The sequence below is a fragment of the Wolffia australiana genome, chromosome 8 (genome assembly GCF_029677425.1).
Source record: "Wolffia australiana isolate 7733 chromosome 8, ASM2967742v1".
Taxonomy (NCBI): domain Eukaryota; kingdom Viridiplantae; phylum Streptophyta; class Magnoliopsida; order Alismatales; family Araceae; genus Wolffia; species Wolffia australiana.
In genome coordinates this window covers 332,396-354,861 of record NC_135842.1, presented here as the reverse complement: position 1 = coordinate 354,861, position 22,466 = coordinate 332,396, and positions in this window count along the sequence as shown.

The following is a 22,466-nucleotide window of genomic DNA, read 5'->3' as shown; positions in this document are numbered from 1 at the left end:
TGAATCTATGAGCTCAGGAGAAAATCAATCTCATCACAGTCATCAATCACCTTGAGGGGGCGTAAAGGAGTTTTACTCAAAGGATTGACCCTGTTGTACACAACATCAACCAGTAGGATTTGACATAATCTTAGACTAGTAATAATGAAATATCTACCCCTTTACCCAGTATGAAATTAGTAGATAGGATGCGCCGATTAATTATAGATAGTAGAAAATAGACTGCCATGAATAGAGATAGGTGGTTTATTACACATGATTATATTAATATAGTAATCAGCCTGTCATAATGGGTATATCATCTTCTCTAAACACAAACCAGTATACAACTTCACTATGCAGATTACAAACTAGATCTAAATATATAATATTGTGTATCTTTGTATCTCTTTTTCTATTCTCTCTATTTCTTTTCTTTTTATTCTTGAATCTCCGTCAAGTTATTTCATCTATCCCTCTCCATCTCCTTCTCCCTCTCTCTCTCAATATCTTGCAGTGGCCCTCTTTTTCTATATCTGGTCTATTTCTTCGTCCATCCATCTATCATCCCTTCCGTTCAATGACGGTAAAATGACAAAAAGAGAGTGATGACGGAATTTTGACCATGATGAAACATCGACGCATGATGATTTGAATGTAAGCTGGATGGATGACAGAACGAAGTTCCATTCATTCACATTTTGTTCGTCTGGAAGCATCATCCATCTTTTGACTAGTAAGCATATTTCTGTGTTTTAATCTTTTGGTTATAACAGCTTATAAAGGTTGGATTTAGGTGAAGTAATGCAACTCAAATATCAAATACAAAGATCTAATGTTTAACATGGACGTTGATGAATGTCATGCATAAAATTTGTAAGACAACTTTGCCTTCTAATTGTATTATGTTTTAATCATACTTTTGCGTCATAAACAGCATTATTGAGGTTAATTCAATAAATGTCTGAAATCTAACCAAAGAGGCTATATAAGTATGATTTGCATAAAAGTATTTATGTAAAAATGTTTATAAAGTTGATTTTTTCATATTTAAATGTGATGTTAAATCTCTTTGTTTAAATTAGCCAGGCTACATGTGAAAATGAGGACGCACCTAACCTAGAATATGGTCCCCAAGATGGGACAGTTCAGATCCTCGACTAAAATAAAATAGTATAACATAAAGTTTATATTTACAATTTAAAGATGAATGTTTAAGAAAGTAGTCCATTGAGCAGTTATAATTTAATTGCATTAGCCAGAACTCCAATTTAATGATAAAAGTTGTATTGGTAACCAAGCGCACATATTTAATACTTCGTTCATAATTTTTTGAAGTTATACGCCAAAGGTCATTAGTGTAACCTTTTGTAATCAATTTATGATAACCAATGTTTCTACATTGAATTTCTCCATATTAATTTGATTAGATGTTGGGTTAGACTGGACATTCAACTGAGATAAGTTGGCATGCATTTAAACCATTACTGTACATACGTGGATATATTTCTTAGGCGTCCATTGAGATTATCCTAGAATGTTTTTAGGGACCAACAAGGAGTAGGTGAATCAAGCCGTTCTGTAGAAGACTTAACATATATATATATATATATATTTGTTAAGTCTCAAGCATACCGAGTATTTCTCAACATTTTTCATCAAATATTTCAACGTGGAAATTTCCAAAATTCTCAAGAGAAGTTATCCCAGATTTTTTATCAATATTCTACTCTAATCATCTTCTAATTATTTTAGCAAGAGTTCATGTATACCAGATGGCTCAAATAGTGTGACAAACTATTTTGCAAAACACTCTTCAAATATTTTTCCAGCAGTATTTGTTTAAATTTGTGTTAAATTAATTTGGGAGAGCCTTCTCTAGATCACCTGTAGTTTAAGAATTTGATTACACTATGGTCAAGCAGATATAGAAGAGTAAAAATAAATACTGAAATGTGACTCATTTTTTCCTTTCTAGTGCTTCTTCACGATTCTCCTCTTCTTCTTCTTCCTCAAGTTCCACAGTATCAGTTGTTACCCAATCAACCAAGCTGTTACTTTGAAATGTAAGTACTGTTGGATAGCAAAAAGGAAATCATGATCTCCTCACGACCTTCTTCTCGTTGTCTCTCTATTTCCCAACACTCTAATGTTCTTTTCTTCTTCTTGACTTGTTTGATTGTCCGTCGTTCCTCCCGGTTAGTTTGGCTACTTGACTTCTTCTGTCCGACGCTCCTATAGCTGTCTCTCAATAGCATCTAGCTTCATTTTGAGTGATGTCTCTCAACAGCAGCTAGCTTCATTTTGAGTGATGTCTCGCAATATCAGCTAGGTCCAAATTATACTAAAATTCAAATACAATGAAATAGAAAGTACCTAATAGGGTTGATCCACGATGAAGCTCCTCTCTGTCTTGCAGTTGAGATAGAGCCACTCCGGAATGGCCTCCTCCTCTCAAAATTGAGCTTTTATACTTAGGTGAGGTGGTAAAAATTACCATTTTATCCCTAATCAGTAATTAATTTTATCCATAAATATAGGCTTGATCTGAATAATCCATCAGTACATATAGAAAGAGAAGTTCAAGGCAAGCAAATTCATAAAAAAATCATCTCAATCGAACTTCAAGATCAAAAGTTACTAATAATTGAAAATTGACCAATCTAAGCCGTTGGATCAATATTCATTTATTTAATTACTCTTTTTCTTACATGCAATGACATGTCGATCGCTGATTGGCTGGCACATTTTGAACTTCAAATGGCAGGTTCACTCTCAGGGCACCACGTACCACTATCCTGAAATCAAAATAAAGAAGAAAATAGAAAAAAATAAACATTGTACAAAGCACTTCGCACATATCTGTGCGCTTGTACTTGCGCTCTCCCCATCACAAATTGCCACATCATCAATCGTGTGTGCACTGTGTATGCACTGCAAGGGAGGTGAACTTACCGCCCGGAGAGGGAATTCCTTGGAATTTTCCAGAAAAGTCCATCATTAAATATGCGCATGCAAAAGGACGCAACTAAAAAACTATTTATGTATATGCCCCTAGCACTTTCTCTCTCCTCCCTATTTCCTAAAAAATCATAAAAAATCCTTATGAAATTCACAAAAACCCTGAAACTATTTTAATTGCTTACAACTACGACCGAGAGCTGTTTTAAGGGCATAATTATAATGAAAATTTAAGGAAAACCCCTTAGACTTCAGAAACTGCTAACAAACTATTATTTTTCTTTTAAATATACTTTATTTTCATTTCAAAATTCATTTTTTCCTCAAATAAATTCCCCAAAAATCCAATATAATTCCAGAAAATTCTAGAATATTTAGTAATTTGTCCCCACATTAATTAAAATTAAAATTAATTTTTAAATCTGACATTTTTATTTAAACAGAATTTTTTCAAGCTTAAATAAATTCCCTAAAATTCATAAATGAACAGCAAATTAGGGAAAAAATCATAATTCACTTGGGAAAATTAATTAACATGTAATATATGATGACAACCCCATTTTAAACTCTTTAAATGCATAAAATTGTGCTAATTACTTGAAATAAAGATTGAATTTAGGGTGTTATTAGCTCATCCATGAGAAGAAGGAGATTCAACGTGTCAAGGATCACGTGGATACGTCTAGAGGCTGCAGACTTGAGCAGCTCGATTTGTCTCCCTCTGATATCCAAGAAATCACGAGTGTGATCCGTGCACAAGTTCTTTGCGTCATGTTTCTATCAATGTCATTACAATTGCGTTATGAGTCTTTCTCTGCATAGAATCGTCATGTTCATTCAGATCAAGGCCTCTAGAAGCCAACATGATCGACCCTATCTTATTGGGCTGATTAGTAGGAACGACCAGACCCAACTTGATCTGATGAATTTAGATTGAGTGACAAGAAAACTAATTGTTTCTTCAATTGTGGGAGCCGTGATTTGAATCTAAATCTCGCATTTTATTTAAATATTTTATTAATAAATTTAAAAACATTATTAATGTTTTATTATAGTCTGTATAGATATTATTAATTTCAATACATTCTTAATAATTATTTCAAATAAATATTTCAGAAAACATATTTAAGAGTATACTAAATAGTAGAAAATTCTTCAAATTTTTAAAATATTTTAAAAAGTTTAATTTGTAAAATGAGCGAACTGAGTCAATATTTATGCATTCTTAAATTTTTCAAGAACTCTTCTTTGGCATTTCACTACCTTGGCCAAGGATTTCATTACATCATCATCCTTGAAATGGCTTGTAATATGTCAGGGGTGGATGATCTCATCTTGATCAGTTAGTCATATTTAGAAACTTCTTGCTGAACACAAAATACGAGTGTTTAATATTCCATGATTTGGAACTCGTTGGACATAGTCAAAGTACAATCGTCAGTCTATATGATGTCTATGGTGTCTCAGGTCTAAGGACCACTTACACAATAGTGACATAACAAATTTTACTAATAATTAGGTTTAATAACATTCAGTTCAGTGAAATAATTATCCTTATGAACACCTGTTATCTATCATTAGTATCTCTACACTAATGTCTACAATATTGGTCATACTCATCATATGAGTGGAATTAGAAAAATTCTATTGTATTTGGAAATTTTGATGTCTATCTCGAGTATCCTTCAAAAAGGAAAAATACCGGTGATATTCATACTATAATCTCATCATAAGTTTTACAGTCATTACGTATATTCAATGACTTCATTATTAACATCCTCCCATTTCTTCTTTTCTTCTCAATACACTCACTCTACTAGTGAGGATTGATAGAGACAAAATCTTCACGAAGATTTAGTGAAGATGAAGAGGAGATCCATCATATGAATCAATTGTATTGATGAGGATACATATAGAGGCTGGACATGTGAATGGCTTGAAGAAATTATTCTAGGAAAATGTTGATTAAGCTTTAAGGGTATTTTAATAAAATAATTTAATGTGTGTTTTGATGAATAAACAGAGTAATGCATGTCATCAATAGAGGTTGTGATCTAGCACAATAGTTCCTCAGTCAACTAATTGACTAACTGTAAGTGAAGATCAGATATCAATTGATAGTTATATTACTACTTAGTTTGAGGATACGGTGAACAAGTGAAACTACTTATTTAGGACATGGATTTTCCATTACATGAATATAAGCATATTCTCTAACACTGTTGAAATATTTTATAAATTTTACTTCATTTGATTGACTTAATAACTTTTCCAAATTCATACTTACTACTTTCAGTACAATAATGTAGTAAACACACCTAAACTTTTCAAATGATTTTCATGATGAAATCGTTGCCATAACTGAATAGTTTTTATTCTTAACACTTGAGAGATACTTTCAAATTATGGAAAAATTATAAATATAATAATTAAAAATTAAAAATATTAATATTTCACCCAAGCTATCATTGTTCTGCATTTCGCATATCATTGACTTTGTGATAACTTTGACATCTTTAACATAATTTTCATATTGATTTTGAGATTTTGTTCAACTTATGAATAGTTTCTAACATTCATACAAATCCATATAACTTAGAATTTAATCTTTTAATTTAGTGTTGAAAGAGTTACGTGGGTCGAACTTGGACAGGGAGGAATCTAATGGTTGATTAAGAATGCGGAAATATTAAACTCTTGATATTTATTTGTCTGAGATAACAGCATTTTTAACCATATATAAAAACCATAATAGTTGAAATCGTAGCATTTTTTTCAGGAATAAAGAAGATATTTTAGGTTTAAGCACAAAAGATCAAACGCGAATCAACACATTTCATCCAAAGAGAGATGGGGAGGAGAAGAGGACTTTAGGAAATAGCGACCACTGACAAGGAAGCATTTCTGCAGGGAAGTCATAATTACATCTGTAAATTTTTGTCTCTAAAATGATAAATTACTGATCTAAAGATATTGATGCTAAAATACATGAAACTAGGTCTTCTCTCGAATACTACTAAAGGAGTGGTTGTAATTAGTGTTGAGGAGGAAAAATAGATATTTTTCAAAAATATTTTTTCTTTCTAGATCTTTGTGGTTAGTCAGCTTAGGACTTATGGGACCATTAAAATAAGGCTTTGGAGACCAATTTGAAGTGGGTCAAGCGATGTTGCTCTGAAGAAGACTTTGGGGTTCGAGAACATTTTAGCTTACTTGATTTTTTTTTTGTATTGGTCCCCTTGTTCAAACCTATTTCCAAGTGATTTGCTCGGGGGGCATTCACAAAAACACAGTTAGGGCACATTATCACCTCGGGAAGGATGCCCTAAACAACCTTAAGGATTAGCCTAACTTGTCTAGAAAAATGACGATCTCTTTCATTTCCTCTTGCTCATTTCATAGATAGAAAATCCTCGGTTACTTCATAAGAAAAACATAATATATCTACAGAACCTAATTCACTGCCCCCCTTAGGTTACTCCTTAGCCACTTAAACTAACAAAAGAAGTTCACATCTAGTGGAATTAATTTCACACAAGGTGATGTGATCATCTATTGTTTATAGATCAATTCTGAATTTATTTTACATCTTGTGTTTCATGAAATGTAATTTCAGGTAATTAAGCAAGACATAATAACGTTACAATGTTTACATATTAAATTATATAAAAAATACATTTATGTTTCTCTATATATTGTGTGAGAGGTCTCATGTTGAGTATGTCTTACATAGAATCGAAAAGGGAAAAACCAATAGTGGCATGTGATTAATTATAGTTTTGTTAATTATTACACATTTTTAGTTATAAAACTATTATAATTTTAAGGAATATTAATTTTATGAAGGATTTCAAATTATCTCTGATATATAGTTATCTGGAAAATTTAAAAAACTAATTTTATAAACTCACATATTTTGTATTCATTATATTTCAAATCTTAAAATCATTTTATCCTAATGTTTTGAATAAAAATTACTTCATCTTCATAACATTTCAAGTGATACGAACTTAATGTATAATTATTCCTCAAACGCCATATCTATATTGTCCAATGTATTGAAAATGATTAAACTCAATACTCTCTCACCCCTAAATTTAATTATTATAAAATTAAATGGAAGAAAGAATATCAACATAAATTATTTGGCTTATTTGAATTGCCACTGTGTTTTCTATTTATGTCCTTTCCTGATTTTCTTCTAATCTTTTTACATTGAAGACTTCACTAATAATTAAATATAACTCTGGACGAAAAAAACAAGTTTAGAAAAGATAAATAAATAAATTTTATTTTGTGCTCCTTTGTAGGTTCCAACTGATAAACAAACAACTAGTCTTTACACCAAATTAGATGATATTTATGGCTTTGTAATTGCGTTTCAGTTTAATAAAACTTTTATTAAATTTTATTTAATAAAATTTTAATGATCTTAACACATGAGCTTGGTTTGTATCCCAAATAAAATCAAATATGTACTTTTAAAGAGTGATAGAGTATTTGAACTGGCTTAGTTTTGTTTGAATGTGCGTCTATGTATGTATGTGTGTGTGTGTGTGTGTGTGTGTGGGTGGGTGGGTGGGTGCTGCATTAGCAAGAGAGGATGTTCCAACATTGTCTACTTTTATGTCGAAGACCTTATTTCTGTTTTAAGTGGATCATCTTTAAATGAAGATCAATTATACTTTCAATTAAAATTATAAATATGTACCAAATTCACCCAAGCTAGAATTATTTAGGTGTCGAACCTTCTTCAAACTTCTCGTCTTGGTTGCCCTTCCCTACCAATGTAATCCAAATGGTGAAACAAGGATGCATATGGATAGTGGAGCTTATCGAGATAGATCACAAAATTTGATGTGTCGAGGATTTCGTAGATGGTTTTTGAGGATAGAAAATTGAAGAGCTCAACATATATCTCTTGAGGAATTGATAAAATGCACATACTTCCTAAGAAAAGGTGACTTGGTAATCAATTTTTCATTTTTTAAAAAGTCCTCTGTGATTATATTCATGTCAAGAATGCCCTTACAACCCAACAAACATCATATCAACAAATTATTATTTCTCAGGCAACAAAATATTTTCACGTATCCATGTGACTTTGGACATTTTCAGAGCATTCATGGAAATTTAAATTATCAATTTTTGGTGCCTTCATGCTATTACAGAACCCGTGAATAATTGTTTTATGTTAAATTTCCATTTGTACAACAAATTTAATAGTTTTTTTTTTCAGTAAGTACTTAGTGAGTACGGGTTGAATCCATGTTCTCAAATGATGCATTAGAAAGGTATGTATCAGGATATCTTCATGAATGATAACCTAGAAATAATGATGAGACAAATGGGTGATGAAAGAAAAATAACACATGGAGTTTTTTATAGTTTTAGTTAGGGCCTAACATGGTAGTATTTCTTGTTATTCTCTATATCAACAGATTTGGATCACATTTCTTTAAATGTCAAACCCTCAAGAAAGACTGTAACCAATAAACAAAAAACTTTAAGACCCCCATTAATGCACTGGGAAAAAATAAAAAATTAAATAAAACAAGGAGGGAAGAGCAATCTATTTAGAGAAAACCTATTATTTTCTCTCCATTTTACACTTTTTTCAATTAATCACAGATGACGTGACTAAATTAGAGTTATTATTTTCAAATATTAAATTCAAAATAATAATTTTTATTTAAAAATCACAGGTGTTAAATGATGTATATTAATTCTAATTTATGTTTTATCAGGCCCTTCTACTTTTCTTCTAAGTTTCCCTTCCCTCGCTGTGTGACTAGAATTTTCAGAAGATCTTCAAGAGATATTTAGTGGTGTTGATAAAAATATGATTATGATATCTTATGTGGTGGGAGTCGTGTGGATATGTTTAAAGGCTAGACACATACAGTGTGAGGTGATTCTTTCAAGGAACTAAGCGGTAATCAATTCAACTATGTGTAAGGAGTTCCAGCCACCCATGTGGTTTGGTGCCAGTATTTAAGGTGCGATTTGATTCATATTTATTCTACTGCACAGATATCATCTTGGATCGCTGATTACGGCTGAACCGACAAGTGGAATGGAGGCAAGGGGGATGTTTCCATAAAGAATATCATCAACCATAGCAAAACCCTCGCATTGAACTATATTGATCTAGATGGGAGATATGAAAAAATATATATAATGCCCTAAAGGTAGAACAAGATTCAGAAGATGGTGAGATATATGTTAAAAACAGATGGAGTTATACGTAAAACTTAATTTAATTTAAATATGATTTATTTTTTAAGATATTCAACCATGATTATTATTAAAATGATAATAATGATATAATTGTATAAAGAGTTTATGCTTAAATTATGTCCTGACACATTTTTTCAAAGTGATGAGACACATTACTATAATGTGGATATAGGTTTATGAAATGCTGTGAGTTTTAATGTTTTGTTAATTCTTTAATAAATTAATTAGTATAAATAATTTATTTATCAAGATATTAAAATTTCATGTCCAATAAATCATTTAATAATAATTTATTCAAATATTTTAACTATATTGACATCCAAATAATATTTCTCATTTATGATTTTGATGATGTGTGTTGTTCAGAAAACACATTTTAGAAATAGATATATATAGGAGGGATGAATAAAAAATACAAATACACTTACAACTTTCATTTGATGCATATCATTTCAGAAGTAAGTAGAAATATGATGGACAAATAAAAAAAGACAAATAAAACATATATCAACTTGTATACTTATCTTTATATCTAGGATATTAACTTAGCTTCCACTTACTTTGATGCCTGATTTATAGTTTCAAGTAAGTTTTAGGTATTTTATTTTTATATGTAGAACTTGAGGATAATGTTGGGATCTTTAAGCTAGACTAATGATACATGATTAATTCACGCAAAAAAAATGATACTAATCTAAATGAGTGCCTTCGATGAGCTTCTTGGAGCTGTTCAGATGTCCATCATCTAGACTTGTCAATATGATCTTTAGAGGGTAGGATTGCATCGATGATCCCTCAAATAACACTACTTGAAATTGTATGGATCTCCTCACCATCCAGTCTCACTAGAAGTTAGGGATTTGAGAGAGATATTGATGAAAGGGGATGCCAAGACCTGCCTTTCATGTTCACCTAAAAATGGGTGCCCAAATATCCATACCATCTATGAAACTTTTCATTAAAATCCCTAACTTTGAGTTTTGGCATGTGAGCATCAATAACTCCCTCATATGACTTTTAGCTTGATACATTACCACACAAATATAATCCTTTATCTATGTAGAACTCCAAATGGGCTTTTGGCATGGGTAACGAACAAAAAAATCATAATCAATCATTCTAGTTTGTACTAATGTATGACGAAAATCATTGCATAAATCCTAATGTTTCCACTATACTGTAAAGGGAGTCGACTACATTTCCTTCATTTATTCCATGTCCTCTAATGCTTGATGTGAATATATGTGGGTCGCAAGCTAATCACACATTCCACATCTCGTTTCATGTTCATTAATAGAACATATTCATTATAATGCACGTGTGGCCGAACTTTGTGAATTATGATGATATCATAATATAGAGATCACTAGTCTTCAAGCATGTGTTCTAAATTCCTATTCAAAAGATCCTTGAGAAGGATATCAAAGTATCCTGATAAAATAATACTATATAGCCTCACCCTAATGATGATTATGGTTGTTCCCACAACCATAAGTGTGGACACACCAAGGATAGACATTGGTTTCTCTTTGATGGATATTATGTGGCCGTCAAGAAAATCACACCACAATGTTTATTTAAGCTTACTAAAAAACATATTATGTTCATTATTATTCCAGTGTGAAGTTTATAATGAAGTCCATGAATATGTGCAATATCCCAGTGAATTATGACGAGATCATAATACAATGATCTCTAGTCTTTAAACATGTATTTCATATATTCCTATTTGATGGATAGTCGAGAAGGCCCTCAAATTATCTAGATAGAATAGCATTAACTGATCCTACTCATTCAATAAGTATAACTAATCATGAGGCTATTAGTGTGGCGACACTAAGGATAAATAGTAGGTGCTCCTTAGAGAAAGAGTTCATTGAATATATATGTATGAATCATGAATGGTATTAAACCTAAACGTCAATTAGGTTGATTCATGTCACGGTTGTATGAGTGATCGATTGACTTGAGATACCAAGGACATATGGTGGATGGACGACTACATTTTGACTAACACTTATGAGCCACTAATCATGGGATTTAAACCATTCATAGCTCAGACGATTGAGTGATCAAGACACGATCATCAACCCTCAGTATAAAAGGAAATTGACTTAAGGAAGATAATGCAGCAAATCTCTCACCAGGGAAGTGAGGATATTGTAGAACAAGTTCTCGAATGATCCATGTTACGCATCAATACTAGTAAAATAACATATTAGGGTTTAATGAAAAACCGTATCATAAGTCTGAGAAACTTAACCTATCGATTGGTTTAAATCAATCCTTAGTTAATTAATCTATATTTTGATATAGTTAATTAATATGTCGGTCAATAAGTATTATTGGGCCACTCAAGCTATTAACTATAATGATACATGGCCCTAGAGGGTCACACACATAAGATCGTAGCGCCATTGGTGGATGTAATTTACTTTATGGGTTTTTGAGAAAAAACTTAAACAAAACATAACTAGGGAAGGGGCACTCATTTCAAGCACCCATTCCAGCCAATATTGGGAGCCCCCCTTTCTCCACTCTACTCTCTTCTCCACTCAACCAAGGAGAGCATCTTCATTGTGAGAAGATCTTCAAGATTTTCAAGGAGAGTTGAAGAAGAAGCGGTGGAGATCCAAGTGCCAAGTGATCGCGTGGATACTTCTATAGGCTGGACACATGAACGATTTCAGAATGATCTCAACGAGAGTAGGATGGAACAAGTTCCCAAAAGATACATTTCATGTATTTTTTTATAGATTTATTGAGAACCAATTCTTATGCTTTCGCATCATGGAAACCATGTTTCCATGGTTGAATCAAGACAAAGAGCCCAACACTCTATAGTGGAAAGAGCTCACTAAATTGATCCGTACGAATCCATGAATGGTATTATACCAAACTATTAATCAGGTTAATTCACACCACCAAAAAAAATAATTCAGAAATTATAATTCTTATTTTATTATAAATTTACAAATGGTTTATTATATTTTTTAAGGATATTCTTATATTTTTGGATTTTCTTTTACTCTCATGGAATTTTATGACATTACATTGATAAATTATATAATTTTATGAACCAAAAAATATGTAATTAGATTTCTATAAAGAATTTATAGACTTTTTCAAGTCATAGAATTGTGTGCCACATTGGCAATCCACAACACAAATCAAAGAGAGAGCAAATTGGAAGGCTCAGATTGCTCCAAATTGAAAGGATGATGCATAACGATCTTGGAACTTTGGGCTTAAAAACTAAGGGTAGTTTGATATTTTCATTCTCTATCTATCTGCTATCTTGGATCTATAAAAAGAATTCCCATCCTTATAAAAATTTACCCTTAATTTTTTTTCTAATTATGATAAGAGGAATGATTTACTCATTTGGAATCTCATTTGAGTCCTTTCTTGTACTCCAAGAGTGAAGGATTGAAGGATTAACATTTGGATAAAGAAACTTGAAGAAAAAACCCCACTTGGCCTGTCAAGTACGTGACAACGAGGTTAGAGTGATATTTTTTAACTCACCTCTTTGTCCTTTTTTCTTAGGTTATCACTACTGATAGCCTTGGTTTCCACCATCACTCACCCCACCTCCAACTTTGTCGCCCATCTATGCCTGTCGGCCTCTATCTCTATTGCCACTCTACTAACACCCATTGCTGTCAACAACACCTAAAACTCCCAAAACGCAACCAAGGTACTTAAATTAGAATTAATTATCACTTTTACTATAATTTATATTTAAATTCTCCTGTCTATTCTGTAAATTTTGAATATGTTAGATTAATTAGAAAAACTATTTTATAATCATTTTTTAATTATTCTAGAGTTATTTCCAATTAATTTTCACTATTTTGGCTTTATTAAGTTAGGTTAAATTACTAAAATATATATTTAAAAAAAAAAATTTTAAACTAAACTTCACTAATTCATTACCTGCTCTTTGTGGATTCAACCCATACATGCCCTAGGTTCATAAGGAAAATTATAACTTTTGGTGTGTAAACCATAAGCCTAAAATTACATATTCACCCAAATTTATGGTTTGTCTATACCTTGTGGGGAAATTTTTCCACCCTTGGCTTGCTCCTTTAGAAAGTGTTCTGAAGCCATTCATCTGTCTAGCCTCTATAAGTATCCACATAATCAAGGTTATCTTTGATATGCACTTGTTCTCCAATTCTACTTGAAGCTCTTGTAGATCTTATCACCATGAAGATACTCTTCTCGGTTTAATGGAGAAAATGTGAAGGAATAAAAGGGTGGCATTAGCTCTAGTTGGCTTGGGTGGCAAAAATGGGTTATCCTCCCTTATTTAGACTTTATTTCAATTTTTCACAAACATTCCTTAAGGAAACTATGTCCTCTAATTCTCTATAATCTTATGCGTGTGAACCTTAAGGCCCATGTATTATTCTAGTTAATAACTTTAATCAGCTTATAAAAATTATTAGCCAACCTTAATTATCAACTATATCAACATATATTAAGTAAGGATTGATTTAAGATAGTTGATAGGCTAAGTTTACATCCCATTGGGTACCAAGCTACATCTCCTGGTCTAGAAGATACAAAACATCCAATGAAATCTCTCAAGGAACTTATACTACTGTCAGTTTTCATATATGTATAATTCATCTCCAAATCAGATAATTTGTATTTTATGGTTTTAATACTCAACTATTAATTTATTATATTATATTGAATCATTCTTAGTTAATATTAATATAAAGGTAAATAATCCCAACATTCTAGTGTTTTGAAATTTTTTTGTAACTTATTTTAGTTTTATATTTTGGTTTTCATTGTACACTAAGAGCGGTTCAAATAAATTGGAATTGATTGATATTATCACTTAACTCACAAAGCTCCATTTCTCAGAAGATTTTACCTTGGTTAGATATCATATATTCTTATACCTCAAATTGCCTAGGGGTCTCATCGACTCCAAATGGGTTACAAAAAACTGCAATAGAACTGTCCAGCTTACATATTACAATATGTGTGATGCTCAACCACTCATATAATTGCCTCACATAAACCCTTTAATGTAGGGCATCACCTTTGAATATCGAGTCCTCTTCAAAATTTCTTTAGCATGCACAAGGTTCCCCTTCATTGTGGTTGTTGCTCTAAAGGTTTTGTTGGGCTCTAGGCCCCTGATTATGATGAGCTATTGATGATTTCTGCAGTGGAAGGATGTAAAACAGAAGTTAATGTAAATTGGATGAAACAAAATATAATCCTGCAGCATAAGACTTTTAATAAATCAAAATGAGATTCATAGAACTATTGATCGCTTGGTCACAGATTGGATCTATGATTTATTGTAGCCTTGAGCAAGATGTGTTGAGTTTTCAAGTGGGCAGCCACCAGACATATTCATGTTTTCATTGGAAACATTGAATCTCCTCCTTCATCATGATGAGCTTTGTTCACCCTCAATCGTAATCATTACAATGTCGATATCACACTAGGAATGGAGATGAGCCAAGGGGAGAAAAGAGAAGAAGGGGAAGGGCCCTGAGAAATCATTCCATGGATGAATTTCTTTCAGGGACTTCCCTTATTGAGACTAAGTGAGAACTGTTTTTAAAACCCTTTAACTTTTATTTCATCTTTCTATGTCCAATAAAACATTTGTATCACACCCTCTAAGCCCATGAATCAATTTAGTTAATGACTTTAATTTCCCAATTACCTTTATGTGCCTTCCACAGTAATTAACTATATCATCACACAAATTAAGTATCAAAACCTAATTGGCCATCTGGATTGGTATTGAGGCATTAAAAAATTATCGGAGAACTCTTCCAAAATATTCCAGTTTTTAGCCAAAGACTTTATCACATCATCTTCCTTGAGCTGTATCCTCTTATAACCAAGGGGGAATCGTCACATCTTAACAACTCAAACATCTTTGTGAACTTTTTGATGCGCCTGAGCTAAGGCTGTTCAGAATTACATGAGGAAGAAATTATAGGTCTGATGTAACGTGACGCGCTGGGATCGAACGGCTCGCATTACACCACAAGGAGAGGAAGGCTGATCAGCAGAGCGGTAGCACAAGGCGGCCGCATCGGTAACAGTGATGGGTTGAGCCTCCGCTACGGCTCGCTATAGGCAACAAAGACAGGCGTCGGCGGTGCAGAGCGGCGGGTGTATGTCCTGCGGTAGCATGTACTTCGTGGCGGTGAACAAGCGGCAGCATGTCATTCAGTGATCGTCTCCCTCAGAGCTACTCTAGGGGACTGTAGTGGCAGGCATAGGACAGCGTAAAGGCGTAGTAGCATAGGGTGGCTGCATCAAGGTACTATCGGACATCAGCAACGGCGATGTCTGGCGTCGCTTCGATGATGAAGAAGACTATAAGCTAACTACTGGCGGATGGAGGTAGGCATTGGCGACGACGGCGGCGACGGTTCATCCTGCGGCGGCATGTACTTCGCGGCAGAGAAGTGGCGGCGTTGGGTCGTCGAAAGTACTTGAAACTACTCTAGAGAATACTAGGCACGCATGTGGCACGAGTAGACATGGCAACGGGCTCGGCGGCGAGCATGGTGGTGAGGACGATGAAGGCGCAGCTAGGCATGGTGATAGGCTCCTAGGCAAGTGCAATGACGAGGACGGTTGCGACGCATGTAGGCGCAGCGATGGCTCGGATGTTAACGCGGTGCTGAGGATGGCGGCGCAGCTAGGCGCGATAATGGGCTCAGAGGCGAGCACGGTGGCATGGATGACAGCGGCGCTTGTAGGCGCAGCGGTGGCTTGGAGGCGAGCACGGTGATGAGGACGGCGATGGCACAGGTAGGCGTGAGGACGGCACGGTGACACAACATCGTGGTAGATGCAGCCAAGGCAGGTGGCTGCGGCTGCGAATGAATGGTTGTGGCTGCGCGACTGTGGCTGCGGGTGCGACATGGCTAAGCGATTGTGCGGCTGCGACTGCGGTTTGGCTGCACGGCTGCGTGGCTGCATGGCTGCATGGCTGCGGGACTGTGCTGGTGCATGGATGCTCAACTGCCTGACTGTGGCTGCAACGGGTACGCGACAGCGCGGCTGCGGCTTGGCTACGCGACTCCGTGGCTGCGCGGCTATGGCTGCGGTTGCAGCTGCAAGGCTGAGTGGCTGTGCGATTGCACCGCTGTGAGCTGTAGCTACAGCTGCCCGGTTGCGACTATGCAGCTGCGTGGCCGTAGACGACGACTGCGCCATTACGATGGCTACAGCCGCTCTAGTGGCTCATGCCGCTACCGTAGCTGCAATCACTATGGAAGATTGTGGCCTGCTCCGGCGGTTGCGGCTGCTGTGGCGGCTTGAATGGCTGCGGCCACTGTGGTGGTTGTGGCGGCTTCAGCGGCTACGATCGCTGCTAGTGGCTGGGGTCGCTCCGGCGGCTGCGGCTATTGCAAGCGGTTGCATTCGCTTCGGCAGCTACGGCTTGCTCATGTGATTGCGGTCGCTCTAGTGGTTGTAGGCGCTGCGAGTGGTTGTAGCCACTGCAAGCGGCTGCAGCTGCTACGGTGGCCGGGGCCGCTACGGGCGGGTGCGGCCGCTACTCGCGGTAGCACCCGCTGCCTGCAGCGGCACCCGCGGGGCAGGCAGTTGCGCGTGCAACTCGCAGCTGGGGCCTCGTCTGGCGATGGCGGATGCCTTCTGGTCCAGCGGGGGCACCGACAATGGCGACGGCGGAGGTGGCTACGCCGGCAATGGCAACGGCGGAGATGGTGGTGCCGGGCAAAGGCGGCGGTGCTCTGGCGAAGATACGACATTGCAAGTGGTTGTAGTCGCTCCGGCAGCTACAGCTTGCTCCTGTGATTGCGGTTGCTCTAGCGGCTGCAGGCGCTGCGAGTGGTTGTAGCCACTGCAAGCGGCTGCAGCTGCTGCGGTGGCCGGGGCCGCTACGGGCGGGTGCGGCCGCTACTCGCGGTAGCACTCGCTGTGTGCGGCGGCACCCGCGGGGCAGGCAGTTGCGCGTGCAACTCGCAGCTGGGGCCTCGTCTGGCGACGGCGGATGCCTTCTGGTCCAGCGGGGGCACCGACAATGGCGACGGCGAAGGTGGCTATGCCGGCAATGGCGACGGCGGAGATGGTGGCGTCAGGCAAAGGCGGCGGCGGTGCTCTGGCGACGATACGATGGTGCCCTAACCCCTCTCTCTCTCCTAGGGAAATTTTGCAATTCTCTCCAACTTTAAAACTAATAAAAAAACACCTAAAATAAACCCCAAAAAACACAAAGGACTACAGTTTTGAAAATTATTTTTTTACTTGGCTCTCTTTTTCTTACGATGGACACCCCCCTCTTATAGGGGAAACATGGGCCTTCCCCCTTGGAAAAAAGGGAAGAAGGCCCAAAAGTTTAAAAGGGAGGGCTCAAATTAGGGGAAAAAAATACAAATACACGCGCATGCGAAAAAACATAAAGATATGTCTTCAAGGCTGGATGGTCCGCCATCAAGGTCATAATCAAAATACGATAGTTTTTCCATAAGATTTTTATAGTGTCTTAGGTCTAAGGATCACTTCCATGACTTTGACGTGAATCACCATTATTGACAGTTTGATATCGTATCATTCAGGGATTCATACAAATCAAAGTAGTGAATTATTTCGACTAACGAGCACCCGCAATGTAAATATTAGTCTCTCCATTTAAGTGGCCAGTAATAAACTTTATACGAGTGAGAGTAGAGCATGTTATTTTATCCAAATAGTTCGATGTCCATCTCGAGTATCCTTTGAATAAGAATATCTAGAACACATGCTTGAAGATTATTGATCCTCGTCTTGTTATCTCAACATGATTCAATAAGTCAGAATGTATTCATGGAGTTCATTGTAAATATAAAACGTGAACTATAATTAATAGACTCTATTGAACAGTGAAAAAGATATGGAACCTGTCATTTGCTTCATGCCCACATTTATTTTCATTATTTAAAACTTGATCAAATCCATGATTCTTAGTTCCTCAAGGGAGAGACGTTGAGTTGCTCTTATGTTTAACATTTCCATTTACCCACATGATCTCCAATACATTAAATCTCATCATTTCTCTTGATGTGGCCCGTTATCACTCAAAGTTATCATTATATCATTCTAATCACATTGGGAGAAGGCAAAACAACGTTGGTCACAAAAAACACTCTCACTAAGGTGAATCTCTTTTAGGGCCTTCTCCTATTTCTACTTCTTATGGCATCCAAGAGACCATTTTTGTATGGAACTCTAGGCTCATATTGACCAACCTAATTAATTATCTGTACATCTGTATAGTTTAATTGATCATGAATTGATTCAACCTTATCTATTGGTTGATTTTCAAGCCTGTAGGGTGCCAAGCAAAATCTCTCCCTCTAGAAGATACAAAAAACTATAATGACTCTTTCATGGAACCTTACTATCATCATTTATCTTATGCTAATAGTCCTTCATCCACTCAATGGCCCTAAGATTTCTACGGGTATGGTCAACTATCAATTCCTTATTTTATATCCCATTTAGTATTGATGTGGAGGGGAATTGCCATAGATCTCTTCTATGATATTCCATCACTTTGGCAAAGTAGTGTATTGCATTGTCTCCTTGAGTTATCTCTTCTTATATCGAGGATAGTTTATTCCATCATGACCACTCAGTCATTGTGAAAATTTTTCTACTCGCAAGGAAAGACATTTGGAGTTCCATGAATATGAACTCATTGTTAATTATCAAGTTACAATCATCCATTTAATAGACATATTTGGTGTCTTAGATATAAGGAACACTTACACAACCTAGACCTGAATGAACTAATTGACACTTTGCTCTAATTGCAATTTATGGATGAATACAAAGCAATCTAGAGAACTATTTTATCTAAAGAGCATCCATTGAGTTCACACTAAAGGATATGGGCAGGCCATATTCATCATATGATTGGAACTAGATAACATTATTCTTTGTGCATACTATGTGTCTATCAAGCCAATCTCACTTTCATATTTTAATTAAGTTCATTGAATGAATTTTATATATTATCAGTCTTGTGTGATGTTGACCATGAAGTCCTGAAACACATGCAATGACTTAGTGAATTATGAAGAGATCATAAGATAATGATCACTAGTCTTCACACGTGTATTACAAACATTCCTATTTGTGGATACTTGAGATGGCACCAAGTTATCTAGATAAAATAACATTATCTAATCCTAGCGTAAATAATTATGGCTGATCTTGTGGCCATTAGTGTTGAGACACTAGGGTTTAGACATGGTCATGCGGTGTGGTGCGAAAATTCGCACCGAGTGTGCGAATTTTCGCACGCAGAAATTGGGTCGTGCGGTGTGCGGTGCGCTTTTGTGCGCAAAGGTCGTCGGCGGTCGTCGGCGGTGAGTAGGAAGGCGAGGCCGCCAACGATGGTCGCAGGCTGCAGGTGGGAAGGGGGGGAGGGTGTGGACGTGGGCGGGGACGGGGTGGAGGCGGGCGGCCTGGGAAAGGGGGGCGCAGGTAGCCGGGTGGTGGGGGAGGGGGGCGGGTGGTGGGCGTCGAAGCGGACGCTGAAGGCGAGGAGGAGGTCGGCCTTGTCAACAACGGGAAATTTTCGCACCGCACCGACCCCTGTGCGGTGGGCGGTGCGGTGTGCGAAAATTCGCACAACTGCTTCGCACATGCACCCAACCGCACGAGCGCGATCCGCTCGCACGGTTTGGCGCATGTCTACTAGGTGATGCCGGACGTTGCCTCGGCGTCGTTCGGTCGTCACCGAGGGTATGGGCTCGGTGTCGTATCACTAACTAATCAGACTACGATGATGGACGTCGTCCGATGAATGCGGGTGGACAGAAGATAATGACGAAGTAAATGAATGAAAGTCTTACTGTGGTACGTGCATGCACCGACAAGCAATGAATTTCCGTTCTAGGGAAATGACAGGTTGCCTGAGTGAAGCCTGACGGGCCTCCTGAGCCTTGCCCGAGAGGGTCGAGGGCGAGTATGTCACCGAACGGGGGATTCCCGCTGATGTGCTCACGCGCGTCGGGTGTTCCCGACTCGTACCGGACGGGTAAAGACCCTCAAAAGATATCGTCGTTGTCTCAACCTGTCTCACGCTCACCTATCTAACCCGAGCGCGGAGGAGGCAATACGAAAGTATACTGAAGAATGTAAAGGACAAAAAGGAGAGCGAGTGAAGGGTACCGTCGTCGCGCTGGCGACAGATTGTCGTACTTCGGAGATCCGTAGAGGTGCAGAGATTCGGGACGGCCGGAGGTCGCAGTCTGAGTAGAGGCTCGCACTGCTGAACGGCGCCGGGACGAAGGACGGGAGGGAGAGTGATCAGCCGGACGTGTCTAGTGCAAGGTGGATCAGACCGGTCGCGCGGTGTGATGCGGAGCCGCGCTGCCAAGGGCGCTGCGCGCGCGGCCGGCGGCGATCGAGGCAGCGCGAGGGCAGAGTAGTAGCACGGACGTGGCGACCTTGGGTTAGCGCGATCGGTGAGGATGGGAAGACGAGCCGCCGACAACAGGGAAAGGTAGAGGAGTACGGGGGGGGAAGAAACTGGACAGAGTGAGAAAGGGATTGAACAGATGGGAGATGAGGAGAAGGCGTAGGATGTGATGGCAGAGGATTGGTGTGGTGAGAATCTGAGAATCAATGAAGTGTGAGTATGGTGGGGGGGGAATGGTAGGTGGAGCACAGGGTCGAGGCAAGAGTGTGGAGAGAAGGGGGGTCAGCGGGGAGGAGGATGATCGGGTGAGAATCAAAGGGGCGGAGAGAGATAGAAGGGTCGGCGGAAGGGTCAAACGGGCGGAGAGAGAGAATGGTCAGCGGGAGAGTCGAACGGGCGGAAAGAGGAGAATGGTCAGCGGGAGAATCAGACGGGCGGAGGGAGAAGGACTGGGGGGTGAAGGAGGAGCGCGAGAGGCAGTGGCGCAGGATGGGAGAGAGGGGTGGTTGGAGGAGCGCCGGGTCGAGGTAAGGTCGTGGAGAGGAGGGTGGTTGGCGGCAGTGGGCGGAGGCCGGCAGCGCGGCCGGCGGAGAAACTACGAACGGCGGCAGAGGACGGCGCGAACGGCGGAGGTAGTGTCGGAGACGGTTACGGCCGGCGGGGACGGCGTCAGACAGCGGCTCAGACGACGGGGTCGGCGTCGGCGGCGGTTACGGCTCCGGGTGGCGGCCGCGCGGCTGACGGCGGCGTTCGGGCGGCGACGGCGACAGCCGACGATGGGCGGCGAGTCCTCTTCTTTCTTCTTCCTTTCTCCTTCTCCTTCTCTTCTTCTTCTTCTTCTTCTTCCTTTTCTTCTTCTTCTTCTTCTTCTTCCTTTTCTTCTTCTTCTTCTTCTTCTTCTTCTTCTTCTTCTTCTTCTTTCTTTTTCTTCCTTCCTCTCACGAACGTGACTCTTCCACTTCTATGAAAATAACTGTCAAATTCAGGAAAGAGTGGTCTTGGGCGCCCACCTCTTCCCCTTATATAATGGTTGAAGGTGGGCCCCCTTTTAACAACAAAGAAATAACAGAAAAATAGGAAGATAATGGGCTTGTCAGGCCCATGTGAGGGGAAGACGTCCTCATCTGGGCTCTTCCCCTCACTACACGATGACGCATAAGATACGAAACGAAACAAAACAAAACAAAAGCGAAAGGGGAAAAGTGGCAGCTCCGAAGGTGACGTGCGCGCGCGTCATGCCGAGTATTTGAACTCGGGGTTGCGTGTCGCTGCGGCGGCTCGTCGTGTCGGCTGGACACGTGGCGGTGGCAGGCTGGATGACGACGGTGGTTCCTCGCGTGCAGGCTCGATGACGTCCGGAGGCTCCTCGCGTGCTGGCTCGATGACGCCCGGCGGCTGCCCTCGTGCTGGCTCGATGACGTCCGGTGATGCTGCGCCATCACTAGGGTTAAATGGTATGAGCTCTTTATAGAAAGAGTTAACTAAAGTGATATGTATGCATCCCTTAATCATATTATACATAAGCATCAATGATATTGATTCATGTTACTGTTGTATAAGTGGTCCATTGACCTAAGACAATAGGGAGATCTTGGGTATGCAAATAATTGTTTTGATTAAGATGTATGATTCCCTTACCATGGGATTCAAACATGTCTTAGGTCAGACATAGTAAGTAATAAGCGCAGATGATTGAATGGTCAAAACAAGATTCTCTACCCTCGGTGTAAGAGACTATTGAATTGAAGGGGAAGATGCATCAAATCCCTGACCAATGTAGTAGGGATATTAGAGAAGATGTTCTTAAATGGTCCCCATCATGCATTAGTACTAACTGGATGATAAATTAGGT